We start from the raw sequence: 25,462 nt of genomic DNA, 5'->3' as shown, positions 1-25,462 counted from the left end.
TAACCCTTCTAATGGTATGCACATAATTCTATTAGATGAATAATATGAACCTAAAGCTGATCCGCAAAGGAGATTAAACCCAAATAATGAAAGAAGTTGTTAAAAAAAAAATTAAAATGCCTAGATGCTGGAATCATATATCTTATTTCATACAGTGCTTGGGTAAGTCCAATTCACTGTATTCCAAATAAATGAGTGACCGTTGAAGAAAATGAGAAAAATGAATTAATACTAATAAGACAAGTTACTTGGTGACAAATTTGTATGTACTATAGAAAATTAAACATGGTCACTAGAAAAGATCACTTTCCTTTACCCTTTCTAGACCTTTCTAGACCAAGTGTTTTTCTAGACCAAGTGTTTGATAGATTGGCTGGGAACAAATATTATTGCTTTTAGATGGATACACCGGTTATCACGAAATTCTAATTTTTCCAGAAGAACAAGAGAAGACAATATTTACAAGCCCATATGGAACATTTTCTTTTCGTAGAATGACTTTTGGACTATGCAATGCACCTAAAACAATTCAATGATGTATGATGTCAATCCTTAGCAATTTTATTAAACATAGAATAAAAGTGTTTATGGATGAGTTTTTGGTATTCAGAACTTCGTTTGAATTATGTTTAAATAATTTAGAAAATGTTTTAGAAGTATGTGAAAGAATCAACCAAGTCCTAAATTGGGAAAAATGTCAAGTTATGGTTACAGAAGGAATTGTACTTAGGTATAAAATTTTTGAAAATGACATGAAAGTAGATCCTGCAAAAATTTAAGTTATTGAAAATTTACCACCTCATACTACTATTAAACGGGTAAGAAGCTTTTTAGGACATTCTTGTTTCTACAGGCATTACATTAATATTTTTTTGAAAATAACTCAGTCATTATGCCAACTTTTAGAAAAAGATACAAAATTTGATTTAAATGAGGAATGCATAAAAGCATTTGAATTATTGAAATAAAAATTAATCACTGAACCTATAATAGTTCCACCTGATTGGGAGAAACCATTTAAAATAATGTACGATGCTAGTGATTAGGCTATTGGGGCTGTGTTATATACAAAGGCACAACAAAATTTTTAAAGTAATATATTATGCTAGTAAAACTCTAAATGATGCTCAAATTAACTACACTACTACTGAAAGAGAGTTACTCGCTCTTGTTTATGCCTTTGATAAATTTAGAACTTACTTAATTGGAACTAAATGTATAGTGCATAAAGATCATTCTACTATTAAATACTTGATGCAAAAGAAGGATGCTAAACAAAGATTAATTAGATGGATACTTCTATTGCAAGAGTTTTATTTTACAGTAATTGATAGAAAAAAAATGATAATCAAATAACTAATCATTTGTCTAGACGAGAAAGAGAAATATTAACTCATTTTGCAAATGAAATTTTAGAAAATTTCCCTGATGAACATTTATATAGTATTGAAAAAATGAATGTACTGTGATATGCCAATATAGTAAATTATATTGTAAGTGATATTTTACCACCTGATATTAAAAATCCACAATTAAAGAAATTTATATATGATTCAAAATTCTATTTTTGGAATGACCCGTATTTATATAAACAATGTAAAAATTTAATTATTAGAACCTGTGTGCCTTATGAGGAAGCTCAATGGATAATTGAAAGATGTCATGATTCTGAGTTTGGAGGATATTTTCGAACAAATTGAACTGCATATAAGATTTTGCAAGCTGGATTTTATTGGCGTACTCTTTTTAGAGAAGTTATTGAATATAATAAAACAAGCAATCGATGTCAAGGAGTAGGAAATCCATCTAGAACAAATGAAATGCATCTAAATTACACATTAGAAGTTGAGATTTTTGATTTGTGGGGATTAGATTTTTTGAAACCATTTATGTCATCATTTGGAAATTTATATATATATTGCTTGCTATTGATTATATGTCCAAATTGATTGAAGTTATTGATGTACCTAGATGTGATGCTTGGGGTGTTTCTAAATTTTTAATTAAAAATATTTTTACAAGATATTGAATGCCAAGTGTATTTATTATGGATAGAGGATCTCATTATAGGAATAAAAGAACCAAAAAATTGATTAAGAAATATGATATTATGCATAGATTCTCTAATGCTTGTCATGCTTAGAATAGCACTCTAGTAGAGATATCAAATAGTGAAATTTAATGAATTTTAGAAAAAGCTGCAAATCCTTATACCTTATAAATTGGATTGGTCTTCAAGATTAGATACTACATTATGGGCATACATAACTACTTATAAGACTCCTATATGAATGTTCCCACATAGACTTATATTTGGAAAAACATGACACTTACCAGTAGAATTGGAGCATAAAATATTTTGGGCTATTAAGGAATTTAATTCTAATTTAAAGGATGCTGGTGAGAAAATATTATTGCAACTCAATGAACTCGAGGAGATTAGAAATGAAGCATACGATAATGCAAAAATCTATATAGAAAAAATGAAAATATGGCATGATCAAAAGATTATTCAAAATAAGTTTGAACCTGGAGAAGAAGTTTTATTATATAATACAAGATTGAGATTATTTCCGGGAATACTAAAATCTAGATGGTTAGGACCATTTAAAGTGATTAAAGTCTATCATTATGGAACTGTTGTTATTAAACATCCTAACACTGGAGAGATATTTAAAGTTAACATCGATTGAAATATTATTATTAAGGTCACATACCATAATTTAAAGAAGTTTTAATGTTAAGTCAACCCAACTAAACAAATGGTATGTCGGGCTGACGACGTTAAACCAAGTGTTTTGTGAGAGGCAACCCATATATAAATATATATATATATCTATGTATTACCATTTTTTTCCGATAAGTGTTCATATATTAGTAGATAATAATCATACACAAATTTATATATTATAAATTAAGACAAATATTGATATTAGAGAAAAAAATTGGAATCAAATTGATCGAAAACATGAAAAGACACAATTTTGGCCTCTAGCGCCGATAGCAGTTTGACGGTTGAAAATGAATTTTGGTGGACTTTAGCGGGATTTAGATCCTTAATAACCACCAGGAGGTGTTTTTAAAGTCCAAAAACTGCCTTGGACGACCTAAAACTTCCAATTTTTTAATTCCATGGCCTCCAATTCCAAAAATACTTCCAGGTATGTAGTTTTCAGTAGAAGAAAGTTTATTAGTTTTGATACATGAAGATTATACGAAAAAGTTATTACAAAGAAGAGGCTTTATCAATCACAGATTGATTAATCTAAGTTCTCTGATTCATAAAATCATTGTATAAAGGCGATGGGAAGTTCTGTGCTACAGTACCGCTGCAATGTTTGTGCCAGTAGTAAACGAACTCTATGCAAACTTACATAGAATTACCCAAGGAGTTGTCTTCATACGAGGTAAGGTTGTATCATTTTCTCATGTGCGAATCAATGATTTGTATATGATAGAAAGCATTCCAATCAGTCAATATACAAATTTTATCCCTACCAGAGATTTAATGCAAGATGTAGAGATTTACAAATTTTATCCCTACCAGAGATTTAATGCAAGATGTCTATAATTTTCTGACATATGAAAGTAATATTTGGGAAATGCGAGATGAAGGATATGTTAGCTTCACTGCTTCATTGCTTAATCCAACATTGAAGTAGTTGCATTTTTAATTTCTGTATTTCTCAAAATTATTCCCTACCACAAAGATTAGTAGAGTCACCAAAGAAAGTGCTATTTTGAAATATTGCATTCAAATGGAAAAACCAATTGATATATGATCTATCAATTTTAAATCTCTTATGGATATTATTATGAATGAGCTAATTTATGGACTTGGGCATACTTCCACAATTTTCCTACTTTGCAGTTAGTCTCAAGTTCATATGAAAGTTGGGAAAAAGTTTTATTACCTTGGGAGCCCATGATTCCTATTGATGATAATTACATTGGGAATGGAAATGAAGCATTAGATGCTATCTTAGATCATTCATCACATGCTTCAACTCCATTAACGCCACCAACAGTTCGAAGTTCACTTCCTGTAGAAAAGAAATTGAAGAAAATTTGAAGAGAACTTCAGAGTATTACAAATGAAATACTAGATCTTAAGTACCTTTTCGATCACCTAGATTGGAGGATGAAAGAGAATTTTGATCATACTGGAACATTTGAGGCAGGATTAGTGCGAATGTTTAAAGAAAAAGGATGGATCAAGGAAAATTTGACTGATCAGTTCCCGTACCAACCCTTCTAAAATTTGTACGTTCATTACCAGTCTATGTGAGACATTAGAGGAGGAGAAAGAACTGAAGATGAGGTAGATAAATTAAAGAATTTGGACTCTCTACTACTTAAAATACTTATGTACTTAATGTGATTGTGTAGATTTGATTTAGTTTGCTTTGCTTTAGAATTCTGAACTTTGATTGTGTGTATAGTTTTGTTTCAGCGTTTAGTGTAGTGACTTGATTTCGATGCTAATTTATAATTTAGTTTGCTTAATATGTGTGAAAGAGTGACTAGAAAAATGTGTTTGTAAAGGGGTATTTTCATATATAAAATTTAGTTTGTTATTGTTTGTGAAAATGTTTGTTTATGAATTATTGTTAGATAAAAATTGTGTTTAACAAAATACTAAAAAGACTTTGGAGAAAACTGAAAGGAAATTGAAAATTGAAAAAATAAAAAAATGGAATTTTTGGCCTGAAGCGTCGACGGCACTGGCATGGGCGCCGACAACGCCCTCAACCCGAGAACAGCCTTTAGCACTATAAAATTAGTGATTTTCACCATAAACTGCCATTTTTCCCTTTGAGTCACCTTCAACCTCCAATTTTTGCATCTAGGCCTTGCATTTGTTTGGATTTAAGGTGATTTTAAGGCAAAGGAACTTTTGATTTGATATTCTCTAGATAAGAGTTACACTTTGAACTAAAATTTTTTATTTTCACCAAGGTTTTTATTTTCACCAAGGATTTTTTTTCACCAAGGATTTTTCTCACATTGCCGAGATCCAAAAGTTTTGGAATTTTTTAAAAGATTTTGATAAAATACTTTGGTGAAGAACTCTTACTTAGTAGATTTAAGTTTAAAGAATTTTACCTTATGATTTTCGAAATATTTTGAATTTATTCAAATTTTTATAAAATTTTCTTTGATTTCCTATGGCACCAAGAACGAGCAAATTAAATAGAAAAGTAGATTATGATGAACAAGAATTTGTTAGCTTTAGGGCTAGTGCTCGATTCAATGGTTTGCTTGAGCATAAAAAGTAATTTTGGATCGTGTTTTTAAAAATCTAGGTGGAAAAGTCGAGCGATTAATTAATGCTCGATAGTGGGAAAATTTATGTTATTTGTCAATGCGATTATTGGTGTTGTGATGGAAATCTATGCCAACTTTATTGAGGCTTTTGATGAATTTGTTTTTGTTCGTGGGAGAAAGGTGGAGTTTTCTCCAAGAAAAAATAATGAGTTTTATCAGTTAGAAGATGTTCACAGTTGTCAGTACAAATCATTTTCTGCTATGAATGAGACCGTAGATGACGTTATTTCTTTTCCGACTGATGGAAGAGGAACCTAGAAAGTGAAAAATGGTTTTAAGGTAATTATTCCTTTTTCTATGCTTAATGTAGTATCTAAGGTCTGACACTACTTTACTTTTGGAAGAATGATTCTGAAAAATCGTCATAGTGAGGTGACCAAGGACAGAGCCATCCTGAACTACTGTATTTAGCAGGTGATGAGGATAAATGTAGGCTCTATTATTTATATGAACACTAGATCTATTGCTTTGAGAGAGACTCCTTGTGGTTTGGCACACCCTACACTTATTTTCACACACTGTGAATAGGTAAGAGTTGATTTTAGACCTGAGGAAGAGAGGATTCAGCTTCTAAAACCTATTCGGCCTGCCAATATAAAGGCATATAAATCTCAAGTTGATTGGAGATCTAGAAGTAAGACCAAAGATATTTCTTCTACTTTGAGGACCCCTACTTCTAGTGACCCTACTAACCAAGAACTTTTGGACCAGATGATGATCCAACAAAGAGATATCTTAAGAATGGATCATAAATTGCAAAACATGGATGCCATAAATGCTCACACTGATGATTTGATACAGCAAAAGTTTGAATAGGATGTTGCTTATGATGATGCATTGGTGAGATACTTGAAGGGTGATCATTCAGTTCAGTTTCTTACTCACCCTATTTTTACTCCATATCAGCGGTAGAATTTGAATGTGGAAGAAGAAGAATAAGATGATGATGATTGGTGATCTTTCTTTTAGTGTATGTTTGATTGTACTTTATTATTATGTTGTTTGGTTTCGTTATATTGTTGAGATTGTTTTTTAGAATGTGAGACCTTATTTTGTTGTAATGTTGAGTTGTGAACTGTAGTTTGTAAAACAGTTTTCATTTCTAGAATTCAGTTTAGTTTTGTTGTTAATTTAAGTATTATGTTAAATGTAGTGTAATTAACTCTTGTTCAGTAGATTTTCTATGTATTATGTGCAATTTAATGTTTTAAGTCTTTTAGTTTTTTATATTAGCACATGCAGTATTTCAAAATTAAGTTTCAAAATCAGAACCTTCTACAGGTATGTCTTTTTTTATGTATTTAATGTTTTCTTTCACCCTTTATTTTTCAATTCTTCATGCTAAATCTTTTAAAAATTTAAGTTTAGGGGGAAAGAAAATTTTTTTCAAAAAAAAGAAAGAAACTTAATTTTATTTGTCCTCACTTAGCTATATTTTCAAAAAAAAAATTAAATTTAACATGGCCTTTGATATTAGGGGTTAACTTTAGATAACTATATTTATGTTTCTAAATATATAGTAAACTTAAGTAAAAATTTTCAATAAAAAAGGTTAATTTTAGAGATTAAGATATTTTATATAAGAGAATAAAAATATGTTTTCTATTTTAAGTAAAGAAATTTATATTTTTGAAATATTAAAAATCTTAAAGGTTCATGTAAGAAGAAAAGAATTAAACTTTATGAAATCTTTAAGCTAATATAAAGTTGTTAAGTGAAGAAATGTGACAAGTTTTTGACTTAAAGAAGAGGAAAGTGAAGTTCAAAATCATTAAAGGCTATCCGGATATAGTAATCCTCACATAAAAAAAAGAAAAGAATAGAAAAAAAGAAAAGAAAAAAAAAAGAAATTAAAAGATGTGGGGAGAAGCTTAAGGAGATGCCTAATTAAAAATTGACTTCACTTAAATTAATTTAAAAAGGAAGGCTTTGTTACATTTTCTAAAGTTTTATTTAAGTATTTGTTTATTTACTAGTAAGGTTTTATGAAGTTCTTTTTCATATAAATACTTTAAGTGGCTTTAATATGACAATTTGCAATTTTTCTTTAAAATAATAGAAAATCATAAATCATGAACTTGATAGCTAAATATTCTTAAACCTTTAGTATTAAATGGAGTTGTTTTGAATTTTTCTTAAGTTATGCTACTGTATTCAGTGGACTAAGATATGGAAATCTAGAAGATAATTTTTTTACCATAAGTCAACTTGAGAACAAGTAACATGTATGTTTGAGGGATTTTGATATACCAAAAATATATGCATTTTTAGACCCATATTTATACTCATTTTTGGTGATATTGCACTTTACTAGAAGGTATTTTTATGTTTTTTTACAGGTTGTTGATTTTTAGGACTTGAAGCAAAAAAAAAGGCAAAAAGGATGGAATTTAGAGTCAAAATGGCGTTTTTGAAGAAATGCTCAGGGCCGACAGTGCCAAGAGTAGAGCCGACGGTGTAGGCCAATAGAACAGATGGTGAATTTTACTTAGCGCCAAGGGCGCCAGAAGCAGTGCCGACGATTCCGTTTGATAGAAAGCATTGAATTAATTTGCAGAACACTTGCACAGACAGTGCCAGAATGGGCGTCAATAGTGCTAATGCCGGTTCAACCCTGCGCCAGAAGCAGTGCCGACGATTCCGTTTGATAGAGAGCATTGAATTAATTTGCAGAACACTTGCGCAGACAGTGCCAGAATGGGCGTCGATAGTGCTAATGCCGGTTCAACCCAACGGTGCCATTTTCAGTTCAACCTCTGTTTCTAGAAGATTCAACAAATTTGGACGCTTTTTGAAGAGTTTTTAGAGGCACCTATTGGAAAACCAACTCTAGGCTTTATTTGGGGCCAAAATTGATTAGAAAATTGACTCTTCCTGACTTTCCTGACATCTCATCGTCCTAATTCAACCTTCCACGCATCACACATTTTTTCCATTATTCATTCCACAACCATTTAGAGTCCATTGTTCTTATAATTTAGATTTTTATGGTGAGATTAAGTGTGAATTCTTTTCTAAGAGTATTGGAGAAAGAGAAAAGTGAGAGATTTCCTCTTCCTGCATTTCCTAAAAGAGGCTGCAAGGGATTTGCTTTCAGAAAGAGTTTCAAATAAGTGTTGTTTGTTTATTAGTGTTGTGTGAACTTACTTTTATATATGAAATTTATGTTTTTTTGTATCTTTCTCATGAAGGTTGAGTTACTCCTGAAGTCTGAGTAGTTCACTCTATCTTTCTCCCTTCTCTAAGATATGGTGAAATGAAGAGATAATATGATGTGCCAATATTAAATATAAAATAAATTGTGATGATTTTTCAACTCCAAACTTAATTCACTTTTTGATCTAATCAATTGAATTGTTAAAATATGTTGTGAAATAATGATCCAGGAAATAGAGTATGAGTTCTACAACAAAATTAGGATCACATTTGATTTCATGGAGGAGAAATTCGTTCATGGAATTAAGTGTAAATAAATAGGGAAATATTCTTTGTTGGGTGTAGAATTGAAGAATCTTTAGGGTGATAGACTAAAATCCCCAATTTGTTCTTAGTGTTTATAAACTAAAGCGAGAGTTAGCCTTCGGGTGAAGGGAAGTGGGGGCTCTGGAGTGGGAGCCAGTATCTTCCTAGCCTAGCCACAAATTTAGGGACCAAACCTGGAATTAGCCAATGATTTCCATAAAACTATATCAGGGTAGAGAGTTAAAACTCCTCCTATTTGGCATAATACAAGTTAGAACCATTTATCTCATATTATTTTACTAAAACCTCATTGTAGTGGGAAAGATGCTTTTTCACATAAGAAATCTTCATCACATAAACTTAGTTTCACATAAACTTAAACTTAGTTTAATAGTTTAGTAGTTACTGTGTAAACTTTGTATTTCAGTTTTGTTATTAGTTAAATAAATTAGTTCTGATAATATATGACCATTCAAAATTAGTGACAGTAATTTCATTTTGACTTTCTGTGAAGTTCCTAGTAAATTTATCATTTCAATTTTAAATCTTTCCCGAGGGATCGATATTTGAGTTTTAAATAGAAAGCCCTTTATTACTTGGTAATGATACATATACTTGCATAGAATTCCAATATTAATTGCTTAAATTTCTTTTTAATAAAATATTGCATAAAACTTTTTACATCGTTGCATAGCGGAGTCAACTATATAATTTTTACACAACTATATTCTCAGGATCAGTTCTTCCTCATCCATGTCCCCAGCCTTGATCTCGGGTGCGTGGATTGAAAGAACCTCTTCCAGCTCGTTGTGAAAATATGGTAGTAGATTTTTGAAGTGGAGTTGAATGGCCTCTTCTTTATGATTCTTCTAAATCTTGTACATTGCTTGCCACAATTTCACGGGAAAAGACATTTTTCTTTGGAGGTGCGAAGTAGGCAGCTTCTTCATGGATTCCTACTACGTGAACTAAAAATGGTTGTAAATCTCCTTTAATATAATGTTCTTATCCTTATTTTAAACACTTGAGGAAATTTATTTAGAGACAACAGAATCATATTGTGTTCGTAAATCCACAATCGACCAAGTAGAGCATTGAAAGAGGTCTCTGCATTGATGATGTGGAATTTTTGATGTGGATGATGTGGAATTTTACGGTTGTTACTAGTTCTCCAGCTTTCATTAACAATGTAATTGATCCAAGGGCTCTTTATCCATTTTGGTTAAATCCTCTTAACATCATTTTACCGACTGTAAGCTCTTGAGCTTCAATATCCAAATATTTTAATGTTCGTAGACTCATTAGGTTAAGTGATGCTCCCGGATCTACCAAAACTTTGGATAATACAAATCTATCGATATTAATAGAGATGTAGAGCGGTCGGTTGTGCTCTATAGTACTAAACAACAAGTCTTCATCTCTAAAGGTTATCCTAGGATGTTCCTTTAATGATCAAACTTCATCCGAGGATGTGTTGGCCAACTGATCTAAGCAAATATCTGGTTCAAGCAAGGCTGTAACCAAAGACTCTCTCATCTTCTTTGACAGGATCAGAGTGTCGTAAATGCTTAGTATGGTCAGAAAGCTCCTAAGATGATCTGGCAAATTTAATATATTTTATACAATCCTCCAATCTTTACTTGATTATGTTGTTCTTCTACTTGTGGAAGGCAGCTCTTCTTGAGTGACTATCTATTTTCCTTTATCCACTAGAGCTGACCTCGAGGGTAACACTGTCTCACTCCTTAGGTTTATCTCTGTGGTTTCTCCTTCTTGAGATGTTGTAGTTAAAGTTTTTGGTGTCTTTTCTTCTTTCAAATTAGTGCAAGTGATTAGGCTATAGGGTTCAATTGAGTGAGATTAGGCCATATGTTCAAAATTAGGGATTTTAGTTTGGATTGAATTTTGGTTCATAATGTAAGTTAATTGGACTTAGATTTGGTTTGAATTGAGTTTTTTTCCTGATTAATTTGAGTTTAGAATTGAAATTGTAGAAGATTGGGATCAAATTGATGGACATTTGGGGTGAATTAGAGTAATTAGGTCTTTAAGGGCAATTTGGAGCTTTTGGTCAAAATTGGTCAAATTGGCCAAATTATGTTAAGTTGAAGTGTCTAAATTGGTTTTATGGACATTTGAAATGATTTTGGGGAGTTTTGGGAAAGTTTGGGCCACCAAGAGTGTTTTGGTAATTTTGGCGATTTGAGGGGTATTTTGGTAATTTTGGCAATTTGAGGAGATGTTGGGACGATTTGAGGGGTATTTTGGTAATTTTGGCAATTTGAGGAGGTGTTGGGAAATTTGGGTGGTTTCAAATGGTTGGTGATGATTTTTGAACAGATTTAGGTATTTTGGGGAAAATTGGAAATTTTAGTCAAACTTATGGTTTGGGCCTGTTTATCTTATGGTTTGGGCGTGTTTATGTAAATTGGGTAGATTTGGGGACAAAAGGCTAAGTTCGGTATTTTGGTGAAATTAAGGTGCCAACCACCCTTTTTGAGCTACGGGCCAATGGAGTCTCCACTTAGGTCATCTATGTATTGGTCTTATCTAAAATCTAGCCTAGGGCAAGTGGGTCTAGGGGACCATCTATATTATTCTCCCAAAAGATCAAGGGGTCAAAGTCAACAAGTTTGGGTTCAGAGTTGTAAGTGGGATGTAATGTGCAAGTGAGTAACAGTGTATGCACCAACTCAAGACCAACACCCAAAGGGTTGACTTTAAAGCCAAACAATCCTATGGGGACTCCACTTGAACTCCCCCACATTGGCCCCACCTACTAAGTGCTAGAGGTTAGGACCAATATTTGGAACTTCAAGTTGAGCAAGGGAGAGTATAGAGTTTCTAATGGCGAGGGTTCCTTTTCTAGTCCTTTAGGAATAGTCAACAGTAAAGTTCTATGGCTAGACCCTAGGCTACTAAAGAGGAAACTAGACCTCAACCAAAAGTGAGGTCAACATGGGGTCGCACCCTTGTCCACTACAAGCCTATGAACTACAACTTATGAGGATAAACCTAGCATTTCAACGTAACTCCAAGCGAAGCAATCTTTGAATTCTGGTAGTAAATTAATCAAATCTGTAGATTCCTCATCGTGGAGTAGAGAACTTATAAAAGTTTTTATAGGCTGCTCCTCTCTCCCGAGGTTAACTTCCTTTAATTCATCGACTCTTGACTTAGTTTCCTCTTTGAACACTAGAGGAGTGTTGTCTATTAGAGAATCATCAAAATCATCTTCCACATCGAGGTAATCCACTACCAAACCACTAGTAACAATCATGCAAATTCAAAATCATCGACTGGTCCTATCGTACCAAATCTAAGGCCCTCTTTCAAATTTCAAATTGAGAGTTCTACTTTAACATTCCATAACTTCTCAAAGAGCTGTAGTTTATCTTTTGGCATTTGTTTCGGCACATAACTCTTTTGAATTAATTTTTTTACACATGGAGAAAAGAAACCAAAAGGTAATTTCATTAATTCATTAAAATCATATTCTTCTAAATTTACAATAGTTTACAAATTAGTGGAAGGAGAAGCCTGTTAAAACTTGATCAGTTTCAGACCAACACCCTGTACTTCCTTGACCTCTACACTCTCAATTTTATTAGAGTGAATCAGAGTTAAGGTCATGACTTGCACATAGGGGTTGATCTGATCATGCATTGACTCATATTCACTTTTCTCCACATATTTTAAGAAACATGGAACTGCAGCTTCTTTTGATTTTTCATCACTTTTTCTCTATTGGACTTTTATTCCTTGGAGCTTCCTTTCATGTCGATGTTGATGGTCAACTTTGTCCATTCAATAATTGTGTTGGTTCTTCCTCACCCATGTCCTCAGCCTTGAGTTCGGATGTGTGGGCTAAAAGAACCTCCACCAAATTTTTGCAAGGGAGTGGTGGAAGATTGTTGAAATGGAGACTTATGTTCCCTTTGAATCTTCCATTATAATTGACAGAACATTACGGGAAAAGACAGTCTTCTTCGGAGGATCATAGTAGGTGACATCTTCGTGGATGCCTACCTCATGAACTGAAAATGGTTGCAAATCCTCGATGCAATGTTCTTATCCTTCCTTGCAAAGCTTAATGCATTGGTACAGTGGTGATGAGACCATATTATGCTCTTGAATTTACGGTCGACCAAGAAAAGCATTTAAAAATGTTTTTGCATCAATGAGTAGTGTGATCGATCCACGACCACTTTCTCCCTTCTAATTAAATCCTCTTAACATCATTTTATCAGGGTTAAGCTCCCGGGTGTCAATTTCCAAATATGTTAACATCCGTAGAGTCATCAAGTGGAGTGGTTCTTTTAGAACTACCAAAACACTAGAGAGTATGAATCTGATGATGGTGACACAAATATGGAGCGGTCGATTGTGAATGGTAGTACCATGAAGTAAGTCTTCATCAGTGAAGTTCACCTCAAACTATTCCTTTAATAAACAAACTTCATTCGAGGATGTGTTGGACCATTGAGCTAAGGAAATTTCTAGATCAAGTAAGGCCTTGATCCCTCATCTCCTTTGACATGATCAGAGCATTGCAGATGATTAATTTAGTCGGTAACCTCTTAAGAGGAGTTGGTATGTTATAATCCACTTTATAAAGACTTCTAATTTTCACTTCACTATGTGTCTCTTCCATTGGCAGAGGCAGAGGTGGTTGTCCTTGAGTGATTATTTGTTTTCCTTTTTCTATTGGAGTAGTTCTCAGGGGTATTACCTTCCCTCTTCTCAAATTGATTTATGTGATCTCTTCTTATTTTTTCATCATAGCTAACTCTTCTGGTGTTGCTTCTGAATCTGAAAAAGTCCAAGTTGATTGTAATTGGTGTTCCTTGGCACTAGAGGACTGACTCCTCACTCCAAGAATTGTAGTAACTGGTGTTGTGAATGTCTTATTCATTTTTGTTAACGTACTCATCTGACTTAAGTATGATTTAAGGATCATTTAGGGAATCAAAATCAGGGTTAGATTGGTCGTGATCAATTATGTTATTGTCGACACTATTTTTTAGGGGTCGTTCGGTAGAAGCTGTCGAGCGCCGAAATTGGAATCTAATTGCCCACTTCAAAGGGACATTTTTAATTTAGATATGAATATATTTAATTTTAGTAAAATATGAAATCAAACTGATCCCATATCTTTCAAACTTTAGATGAAAGAGCGCTACACCTCAAGCTATGTATCTATCTCAAAAGATAAAAACATAACTTGATAGTGAGGCTCAATCAAATAAATTAAGAAATGTATGACATCCATTTTGTCTGCAAAATCATTTTATTTATAAGCCGAAAAGTTTCTCTATTTAACATGGAAAACTAAATAGCTTTATATAAGTTGGGTTCTTGATAGTTTCCTATAAAAGCAAGCCCTTATAGTTAATTACATCATAGATAACCATAATCATCTTACAAAACTCTCGATAAAAATCAAGGGATATTTCTTCAAAGAGGTCAAAGGAATAGGAATTTTTAATGAGATCAGACAAAAAGTTGTGAAATGGGCATTGCTCAAATTTGGAAAATTTATTTTTGGAATCCAAAGGAAGAAGAACTAGGGGATATCATAGATCCTGAGAAGAACCTCGGTGGCTTCCCAAGCTATCATATGTTTGGGTTTCAATTTAGAAGAGAAATGCTTGAATGTTTCATCCTGCCAATTTTATTAATTAGGGCTTACATTTGTGTGAAACGATCGCACAAATAGCTTGGAAGATATGGTGATTTAGGTCGTGAAGAACGACAACCTAGAAATCCCAAAGTAGTTTAAGGCTTAAATTATATAGTAATGTCATACAAAGGCCTAAAGAAATAAAAATGAGGATTTATGTCGCACTAGGCAGACAACCTCAAAATCCTATGGTTTGTTAAAAAATTGTTTAGCTGGTGTAGACATGATTTGCTATTGAAGATGGTTGTGCTACCTACAGTGCTAGCTACAAACTTCTCGTCATGGCATGTTTAAGTTTCCTAATGTGTCAAGTCATAATGTCAAATCAAATGTTTCCTAAGATTATGGTTATTTAAATATTATGGGGAATGTTAAAGTTGACTAGAGAGACACCGGTTAGGATTCTACGGTTCCCTCATTCCAGCACCACTATTTTCTTTCAGATTCACTTAGTCCAAATGAATTTACTAAACCCAATTTAATGAGTTCGTACTTTCATTTAGACCATAGGAAATCTCATTACCAACCATAGGTTACCTCCTCCGAGAAATTCCTGATTATTAGATAGAGACATTTTAATTTAGTTGCAATTTTTATTTTCTTTTGTTATTGATTAAATTTCGAGTTGTCTTATATTTTGACTGTTGTGGTGGTGAATTTTAACTTGTTTAAATTTTTAGTTTTGGTTTGGTTTGAGCTTTTGTGGCTATCCTAAAAGGTTAAGTTTTGACATGTATGGTGCTTTAAGCATTCAATCAAGAAATAAGAGATACAAAAAGTAAATGCAATGACATAAAACCATACCTGTCAATTCTTCCCACTCCTCTACCCGAGAGGTTAGCTTTGACAATATGTATATAATTTTCCAAGGAATTCAAATTGCAGGAGTAGATGAAGGTATAGCTACCAAACCCCATTTTAGGACTTTACTGAGTCTCGGAAGATCTTAGTGGATGATTTTAGAATAAAATATAAGAAGTTCAATTTACCCTTCAAAATATTCAACATATTTCAAAGTGCTCGGAGCATGACACTGAATCACTTTAAAGATTTCTTGAAATACTTAAAGTTCATTTTGAACATATCATATCATTTTATTGATCATCCAAGGTTAAGCTAGGGTTATCCCATTGCTCAAGGAAACTTCATATTTTAATTATCCCAATGCTAGGACACTTAATGAATCAATTGATATTTCATTTAAGAGTTATATGGGAGGGCGCCCCTAAGGAAAATTTAAGCAAGTAAAGGTTTTGGTTTCAAAAGTTGAAATCAAGCTTGTAGTGTAAGAAGGTGTCAATCATCAGTCATGTTATCTTCTGAATCTGATCAAATGAGTTTAGATGTCAAGCCCAGGTCACTACCAAGCCCCAAAAAATCACAGCAGGTGAATTGGCAACATATCATAATTTTGATTTCAATGACATGCATTCTTCTTAAAAGGTCACATTGTCATCAATTATGGGCTTAAAATTAAGTAAATATTATCTTTCTAACTCAAACCCATCACTTGAGAATCATTTAATTTTTGATTGACTCCCAAGTCATAATATTTAAAGAAATTATAATTTTGTTCGTATTATAGAAGAGGTGGTAAGTGAGTTCCTACGATTTAATCCCACTATATTTAAATCATCCAAAAATTTCATTAGGATCAAAATTACCCATCATACCTTTGATTAATCTTAAATCTTGACTAAGGCACCAAAATCTAAAGTTACTCCGCCTCTCCACTTCATAACTCATTAATCAAAATTCAAATGACTTTGAGAATTTTTAGAGTGCCCCATCCATGGGTCCATTAAAACGTTAGAGGAGAAAATGTGAATCTTCAAAATTTAATTTAATTTAAATAATCATTTAAATTTAAAAGGTAGTATTTTCAGAGTTAATTTACTTGACTATCTAAAATAAAATTTTTATTTATGAGAAAATTATTAGCTGTTTAGATTTGAATTTAAAATTGAATTGGTTTGAAATGTGTTTGATCATGATCAATTTGAAATTAGAATTAAAATTTGAGAAGATTGGGATCAAATTGGTGGACATTTACGGTGACTTTGAGGAAATTGGGCCTTTTAGGGCAACTTGTTGCTTTTGGTCAAAGTTGGTCAAATTGGTCCAATTGGGTTAAATTGAAGGGACCAAATTGACTTTAGGGACATTTGAAATGGTTTTGAGGGGTTTGAGAAAGTTTATGCCACCAAGGGTATTTTTGTAATTTTGGTTAATTTTGGGGTATTATGGTAATTATGGAAAATTTGGGAAGTTGCGGGAAATTTGGATTAACCCTGAAATAACGCATTTCAAATGTTTTGAGATGATTTTTGAACAGATTTTTGAACAAATTGGGTATTTTGGGTGACATTAGGAATTTTTGTCAAATTTGGGGTTTGGGGGTGTTTTGGTAAAATGGGTAAATTTGGGAGGCAAAAGACCAAGTTAGGTATTTTGGTGAAATCGGGCTGCCAACCACCCTATTTGAGCTATGGATCAATGGAATCCTTTACTTTGGTTCCTTCATGTACTGTTCTTAGCTAGATCATATCCTAGGGTTAGTGGGTCTAGAGGACCATCTACATGAGTCTCCCAAACGGTCAAAGTTAGGTAGGTTTAGGCTTAAGGTAGTGAGTGGAAGTGAAGTGTGCAAGTGAATGACATGGATTGGACCAAATCAAAACCAACACCCACCTATCGGGACTCCCCTTGAGCTACCCTATATTGATCCCACCTACCAAGTACTAAAGGCCAGGACCAATATGCGGAACTTAAAGTTGAGAGAAGAGTTTAGAATTTTTAATGGTGAGGGTTCCTTCCTAGTCCTCTAAGAATAGTCAACAAGAAAGTCCTCTATCTAGACCCTAGGCTACTAAGTAGGAAACTAGACCTCAACCAAAAGTGAGGTCAACCAATGGTCCCCCAATAGGTGTAGTTTGCTGAACAAGCACACCGTATGTATTAGCGTTGTTTGACAATATCAACAAAACCAACACAGACTTCAAAGTCAACAGGTCTAGAACGAAGTGTAAAATTGAGTGATAGTTGTTTCTACTTGGGAGTAATAAATACTTTCACTGGGGAAAATGATACACCAAAAATACATGCATTTTTAAACCCATATTTTATACTTATTTTTGGTGATATTGCACCTTAATGGAAGGTAATTTGATGCTTTCTTGCAGGTTGTTGATTTTTAGGACTTAAAGCAAAAAGGAAGCAGAAATGATGGAATTTGGAGTCAAAATGATGTTTTTGAAGAAGTACTCAGCACCGACCGTGCCAAGGGTAGCGCCGACCACGCAGAACAACTGAACAGCTGAAATTTTTACTCAACGCCAATGACGCCAGACAAGCACTGACAGTACCAAAGGCGGTTCAACCCCCATTTCTAGAAGGTTCAATGTATTTGGATGATTTTTGAAGTGTTTTTGAAGGCACCTCTTGGAGAATCAACCTTGGGCATTATTTGGGGCTGAAATGCATCAAGAAATTGACTTCTTTTCGCTCCAAATCGTTCCACCATGCTCCATTTTCTCCATTCTTCATAATCCATCTTCATTCCACCATCATATTGGAGTCCATTAGTGATTTTTCTTTTATAGTTTAGAGCTTGTGTGGTGAGATTTAGTGTGAAACTTTCTGTAAGAGTGTTGGAGAAGGAGAAAAGTGAGTGATATCTTCTTCCTGCATTTCTAAGGAAAGGCTACAAGGGATTTGCTTTGAGAAAGAGTTTCGGATAAGTACTTTTTAAACTTTACATTTCTATTTTACTAATAGTTAAGTACTTTAGTTTTGATAACATCTCAACATTTGAAATTAATGATAGTAATTTTGTTTGATTTTTTGTAAATTTTCTAGTAAAACTTATCATTTTCAATTTACACCTTCGCCGCAGGTTTGATATTTTGGGCTTAAATATGCTTAAATAAAAAGTCCTTGATTACTTGATAATGATATGTATACTTGCATAGAATCCCATTATTAATTGTCTATAGTTATATATATTTTACACAACTTACTTTTCATATATGGATCAAGTTTTTGGTATTGTAGTGGTGTCAACTTCATAAATCCTTACATTCGGGATCAAGTTTTTGGCGCCGTTGCGTGGGGAAGGTAAGAGGTTAAATTTTGGTAAATTAAAAAGTTTTGAAAACTTAGGAGAGTTAGAGAAAATATATATACTATAAAAATATATAAAAATAAAAAAAACGTATACAAAAAATTAAAAATTCAAAAAGAAATTAGTTTAAGGGTTTTTTTTTTAAAAAGAATTTTACTTTGCTTACTTTATTTATTTATGCAAAATATTGGATCTGAAAACTTAGTACCTTACGATTTAGGGTTAGAACGTACTATTAGGAAAATTCAAAAACAACAAAGAGAAATTAAAAATTTAAAAGAAATCCAAATAACGTATAAAGTCTAATAAATGAGAATCGACAAAAACCTTTAAAAGATTATGTGAATCCGACAGCAGATGAACTTCACTTGACTATTTAAAATCCTGATGTTGTTGCTAATTCATTTGTGTTTAAACCTTGTATTATACAAATAGTACAAAATAATCAGTTTGGAGGATCACATACTGAAGATCCAAACTTACATCTTGCTAGTTTTCTTGAGATTTGTGCTACATTTAAATAAGACCGAGTGTCTAATGATGTTGTTAGGCTTAGACTTTTTCCTTTTTCATTAAGGGATAAAGCCAAGGCTTGGTTAAATTCATTAGCACCTGGATCTATTAGAACTTAGGGAGAACTATCAAAAAAATCTTGGCTAAATATTTTTCACCCTTGAAAATCGTTAAACTTAGAAAAGATATTACATATTTTTGTCAGTTTGAAGGAGAATCAATATATGAAGCCTGGGAAGGATTTAAAGATCTTCTTAGAAAATGTCCACACCATGATTTGCCAGATTGGTTAATAATCAAAACCTTTTACAATGGATTAGTAGGATCACTAAGATCTATTATAGATGCTACTACGGGTGGATCATTATTGTCAAAACCTTTTGATGAAGCATATTCTTTAATTGAAGAAATGGCTACTGATAATTTTCACTGGCCCTCTGAAAGGGTAAATCTTAAGAGAGTAACTAGTATTTATGATTCTGATGCAAAGCCTATTTTGGCATCTCAAATTGTTGTTATTTCTAAGAAGATTGGTCAAATAGAAGTGAACTATTCTCAAATACCCCCAATATTTTAAGAAAATTCACTGGGTCAGATTATTGATACTCAACCATTTTATGAAACTTTAAACGCTATACCCTCAATTAGCCTTGGTCAATTAGCCTTGGTCAAGCTTCAATTTTACTGAATTTCAACCCAAATCTGAAATTCCCAATTTTATTTTGAATTTAGCCATGTGCACAAATTCCACCAAATTAAATGTCCTAACCCCAATATTGGCCCTCAATTGATGTTGAGAACTCTTTATAACATACCACTAGCCAATTTTGATTCATCAATTTGGACTTAGCCTAACCTAAACCCAAGTCCAACCCAACATGCCCAAATTGACTAAATGATCAAATACCACCAAATTGAACTCCTAAATCAATTCAAAACCACTCCAAATCTTTTTTGAACTCTTTATAACAATAATTTACACCAAGTTGCTCAATAAATTAATTCAAATGTCATGGATAGTTCAACCTAGACCCAAATTCAAGCCAATTTGACCCAAATTGAACCCATGCACCAAAATTGACAAAGTCATGCTAAATTGATCTAGCCAAAGCTTCTGCAACCATCAAGTACACCCTAGTGACCATGCTACACTCACCTAGCCTACCCTTGAGGAGCTATGGACCAATGATCTTTTAATTTAAGGGATTTCATCCCATTTTTGGTCTAATCTTGAAATATCTTTTCCATCATGTCGTACAATTAGAGGTTAACCATCATCAGCCACCCCCATACCTCATTAAGCTAAGACATGTCTAAACCTTTTTCGGCCACCACCTCAGCCACTGGAAATAGCCAACCCAAGGGAACTCCTATTTGCCAAAACCCAAATTTTAATTCATATGAGCTAGATAAGTCTAATGAGCCATTAGGGCTCTTCATCCCTCCACCTAAGCATTATTTTTCACCCATCAACTGCTCTTCGTGGCCACCCTAACCTACTTTATTTAAACAACCCCTTCATGGCCAAAGGGAATAGCATCAAAATCCTTTTGGATAACTCTGTCAAAATCTCACCAAAGACTGTTCAAGAACTCCTCAGCTCAAGCACAACATTTTCCCTCCTCTGTTTCCCCCTATAAATGCCCAATTTTGAGCTCAGTATTTTAGCTCGAACCAGAACAGATTTCTCTACACCTTTGCAGTTCATTAAACTCTAATTAACTATGCCCACATCATCACCAAAGTAAGAGGAGTTGATTCCCCACAAATGCCCCATCCTAAAAAGCCTATAACATAGCTCTAGACCAACACCCGAAATCAAGATTTATCGAAATCATAGCTAGATAATTCACCAGAGCCTAAGAATTCATCTGGAGTTTTGTTGGACTAAATCAAAGCTGCTATAATCATCTGATTGAGGCCTCCTCTCTCAGACAAAGGTATTGAGCCTCAACCCTAAACCTAGCTTCATTTAATTCTCCATACATATTTACTATATTCCATACCGTATATGTCATATAGATATGTTCTTCTTAAGTAGATGCAGGTATAGGAGCAAAACCAACGTGAGCATCACTGTGCTTCTAACCCTAATTTTCAAATTAGTATGGTTATTTTGGCTTATATTAATTATATAAATTAAAATACCACTTGGAAAATTATGGGTATAATTTTAATAGGTTTCTTATTGTTAGAGAAGCTTAAGAAAAATGTCATGATGGTTTGAATAATTTTGTAAATTTCTACATTTGATTAAGTGCATATATCTTGTATTAATTTATGTAAATTAAATATTAATCAAAAAACAACAAAATCAATTCCACATTGTGTACACTGGAACGAGGGAACCGTGGGATCCTCACTAGTGTGGCTCTAATCAAATTTAACCTTCTCATAATATTTAAATAACCATGACCTTAGGAAACACTTGATTTAACGTAATAACTTGACACATTAGAAAACTTGACCTCTAAACCAGATACTTCTCTCAATCTTTACAATTTGACACATCTAAACTTAAACTTACCACGAGGAGGAACTTGGAGCTAGCATTGTGGTAGCATGGTCATCTTCAACAGCAAATCATGTCTACACCAGCTAAACCATTCATTAGAATTAAATAACCGAGCCATAAAATTTTGAGCTTGTTCGCCCAGTGTGACATAAATCCTCAACTTATCTTTAGGCCCTTGTATAGCCCTGTTATACAATTTAAGTTTTAATCTATTTTAGAATTCTGAAATTGTCGTTTGGTATGACCTAAGACCTCACATATATCATGCAATTTGTGTGATCATTTCACATGAATGTAAGCTCTAATTAAAAAAATTAGTAGGATGAAACATGTATATATTTATCCTCTAAATTGAAACCAAACTATAGAATAGGCTAGGAAGTCACTGAGATTCTCCTCAGGATCTGTGCATCCCTTAGTTCCTGTTCCTTTGGACTCTTAAAAAGAAAATGTCCCAATTTTAGTAATTCTCATTTCACACCTCTTTGTCTGATCTTGTTGAAAAAGTCCTATCCTTTAAACTTCTTGAAGCTAATATTACCTTATTCTTATTGAGAGTTTTCTTAGGTGACTTCGGTTATCTAAGATGTAATTAACTATAGGGGCTTGCCCTTATAGGAAGCTTTTCCGAACCCAACTTGATGTAAACCCTACTTAATTTTTCATATAAAATAGGGGAACTTTTAGCTAATAAAATAATAGTTTTGCAGACCAAACAATTGTTATATATTTCTTAGTTTATTTGATTGAGCCTCACCGTCAAGTCACGTGTCTATCTTTTGAGATGAATACATAGGTTAAAGCATGGCGCTCTTTCCTTTAAACTATGAAAGATATGGGATCAATTTGATTTCATATTTTTCTAAAACTAAATATCTTTGTAAATTAAATATCCCTCCAATGCTGGAGACAAAATTCCAATTTTGCCGACCAACAACTTCCACAAGACCCCTCAAAAATAGTGCTGACACCCTAGTAAAACAAACTCCCAGAAGAATGCACCTTGAGATAGAGCAACAAGTGTTCACCGAGATGAAGAAATTGATAGACACTAACTTTGTGTTAGAAGAACTGTGTCTCACATGGTTAGCCAACATTGTGTTAGTTAAGAAGAAGAATTGATAAATTTTGGTATGTATCAACTTCATGAACTTAAATAAAATATATCTAAAAGAAAAGTTCTCATTACAGATAGCAGAGTTGATTGTGGGCACTAGATCGACACACCAGATTTTCTCCTTTATGGATGGATCTTTAGGTTACAATCAGATCAGGATGGCTCCTGAAGACACAACACTTACAGTCTTCAGAATGCTGATCAGAAGTTTTTGCTACACAATGATGTCGTTTGGTTTAAAGAACACTGGAGCAACTTACCAACGAGCTATGACCAAGATCTATGATGACCACTTCCACAACCATGTGGAGTGCTACGTGGATGATGTGGTCATTAAAAGCAAGGAGTAATTAGACCACTTGTATGATTTCAGGATCATGTTTGAACAATTACGACAATATAATCTTAAGATGAATCCCTAAAGTTTGCCTTTGGCGTTACCTCCAAGAAATTTCTAGGATTTGTTGTTCATCATCGGGAATCAAGATTGACCCATATAAGATTAAAGCAATCTTAGAATTGCCGCCTCTCAAAACCTTGAAGTAGTTATGATTATTTCAAGGTAAATTAGCTTATGTGAGAAATATTATATCTAATCTGTTAGGTAGGTGTTAACCTTTTTTAACATTAATTAAAAAGGACACAAATTTTTTTTGGGAATAGTAATGTCAACAACCCTTTGAGGATCTTAAATAATACTTAACGACACCTCTTGTATTGGCAGCCCCTATTCTGAGAAATCTTTTGATACTTTATACCACGACCTTAGAAGACTTTCTCGGAGCCCTGTTAGCTCAGATCAATTATGAGGGTAAGGAAAACAAACTCTAATACTTGAGTCGACATCTAGTGTCGGTGAAGGTAAAGTATCCTCTTATTGAGATGCATTGTCTAGATTTAATTTTTGCCATCTAGAAGCTTAGGGATTACATGTTTTCTCATAAGGTAACCCTTATTTTGAAGGTTAATTTGTTGCAATATTTCATGACCCGACCAAAACTTTTGGATGTTTAGCAAGGTGGTCGATGATTTTATTGCAATTTGATACAACTTTTTAACCCCTTCATGTTATCAAAGGGCAGATTTTAACAAATTTCCTCGCAGTGCACCCACTAGTAGCTTGGTCCCTTCTAAATGACGGCCCTCCAGACAAACATATACTATAAGGGGAACTGTCCAGTGAAAGACATTGGGAAATGTATTTCGATGGAGCTTCATTAGCAAGAAAATATAAAGGATTACAAGCACTCATATCAATAAAAGCAGGGATTGGTTTGATTTTCATTACACTGGATCAGGCAATGTTGAGATTTTGCTACCACTTGATAAAGCCATGTACCAGTAATGAAGTAGAGTATGAAGCTTTTATCACCAGAGTATAGTTGGCAATATCAATAAACATAGTAGGCATTGCCATATACGGTGATTCACAACTCGTAACTCAGTAAGTTTTCAGACAATACAAGTTTCTGAAACCAAGACTAGTAGAATATCATCAGTATAAAATGAAGCTATTGGAACAGATTCCCAGTATAACTTTGTACAAGATTCCTCGGGGAGATAACGCCCATGTCGATGCTTTAGCCAAACTTGCTAAGGAATTAGCGTGTACACAAGAGGATTCCATTGACTATACATATGGAGTAGTTAATATTGAAGATCCTAAGACTGGAAAGTTATTTAAAGTGAAGGGCACAAACTAAAACCATAATTTGATGTTTAAAGACTAGTTTTTAAGGAGACTATAATGTTGGGTCACCTAGAGTAATGACTGGGAATGTCAGGCTGACGATATTAAACCAAGCGCTTTGTGGGAGACAAACCATATTTTTGTTTATTTCTATTGTTTATCTATTTTTATAAGTAGTATTATATAATATATAAGATGGCGGCTGGGTTTACCTGTGCTCTGCTAAAGTTTCTACAAAATGGATGGAGACTGTGATGGATGGGTAGCTGATCATCAAGTTTCTTGGATTAATCTTCTTGTTTGTAAGGTTTTGAAGTGTTCTCTACACTCTCTTTTGTGTTTTGCTAAAATTTTTCCTCTTCCCGAGCTTTTGGATTTCAAATCTTACTGCTCCATTGGGTGGGGGCCTTTGTGAAACTGCTGTGGGTTCTTATTTGTTTCTTGGTGATTCTAGTTTCTTCATTGGTGTTTTCTACTCTGCCCGGGCTCTAAGTTGTTTCTTTGTGTTTGGGCTTTTGTGGAATTGCTGTTGTAGAATATGGCCATATCCAAATACTTTGGATATGGCTACTATTATCCAGTGGTTAAAAGCCACTTTTGCTGACATTGTGGGGAAGGGTTTTGATACCATAAGAAATTACGATGATTTAGTTTTTCCTCAAGCCTACCAAGAAGGCTTTGATCCATTGTTTAAGCTTATTGTCAGGAAAGGTGAAAAAATGGCTACCTATTATTCTAAAGAGGACATTCAAGGTTTAACTGATAAATTCAAGTTCTCTCTTATAAGAAAACTTCAATTGGGTCACCCCAAGATGGAATCCATTAGAAAATTCTTTGATAGTTTGAAATTCAATAGAGCTTGGGGGGTAGGTTTATTGGATGGTAGAGACATCCTGAGTAATTTATCCAAATAAGAGAACTATGCAAGGCTTTTCTCCGAAAAATCCATATTGATTGATGGGATTTCTATGATGTTACTTAAATGGACACCAGATTTTAATCCCAATAAGGAATTACCTATTGTTCCTATC

Source organism: Phalaenopsis equestris, unplaced genomic scaffold (genome assembly GCF_001263595.1).
Source record: "Phalaenopsis equestris unplaced genomic scaffold, ASM126359v1 Scaffold234953, whole genome shotgun sequence".
In the NCBI taxonomy this organism is placed as follows: domain Eukaryota; kingdom Viridiplantae; phylum Streptophyta; class Magnoliopsida; order Asparagales; family Orchidaceae; genus Phalaenopsis; species Phalaenopsis equestris.
Note: the sequence above shows the minus strand (reverse complement) of the source record.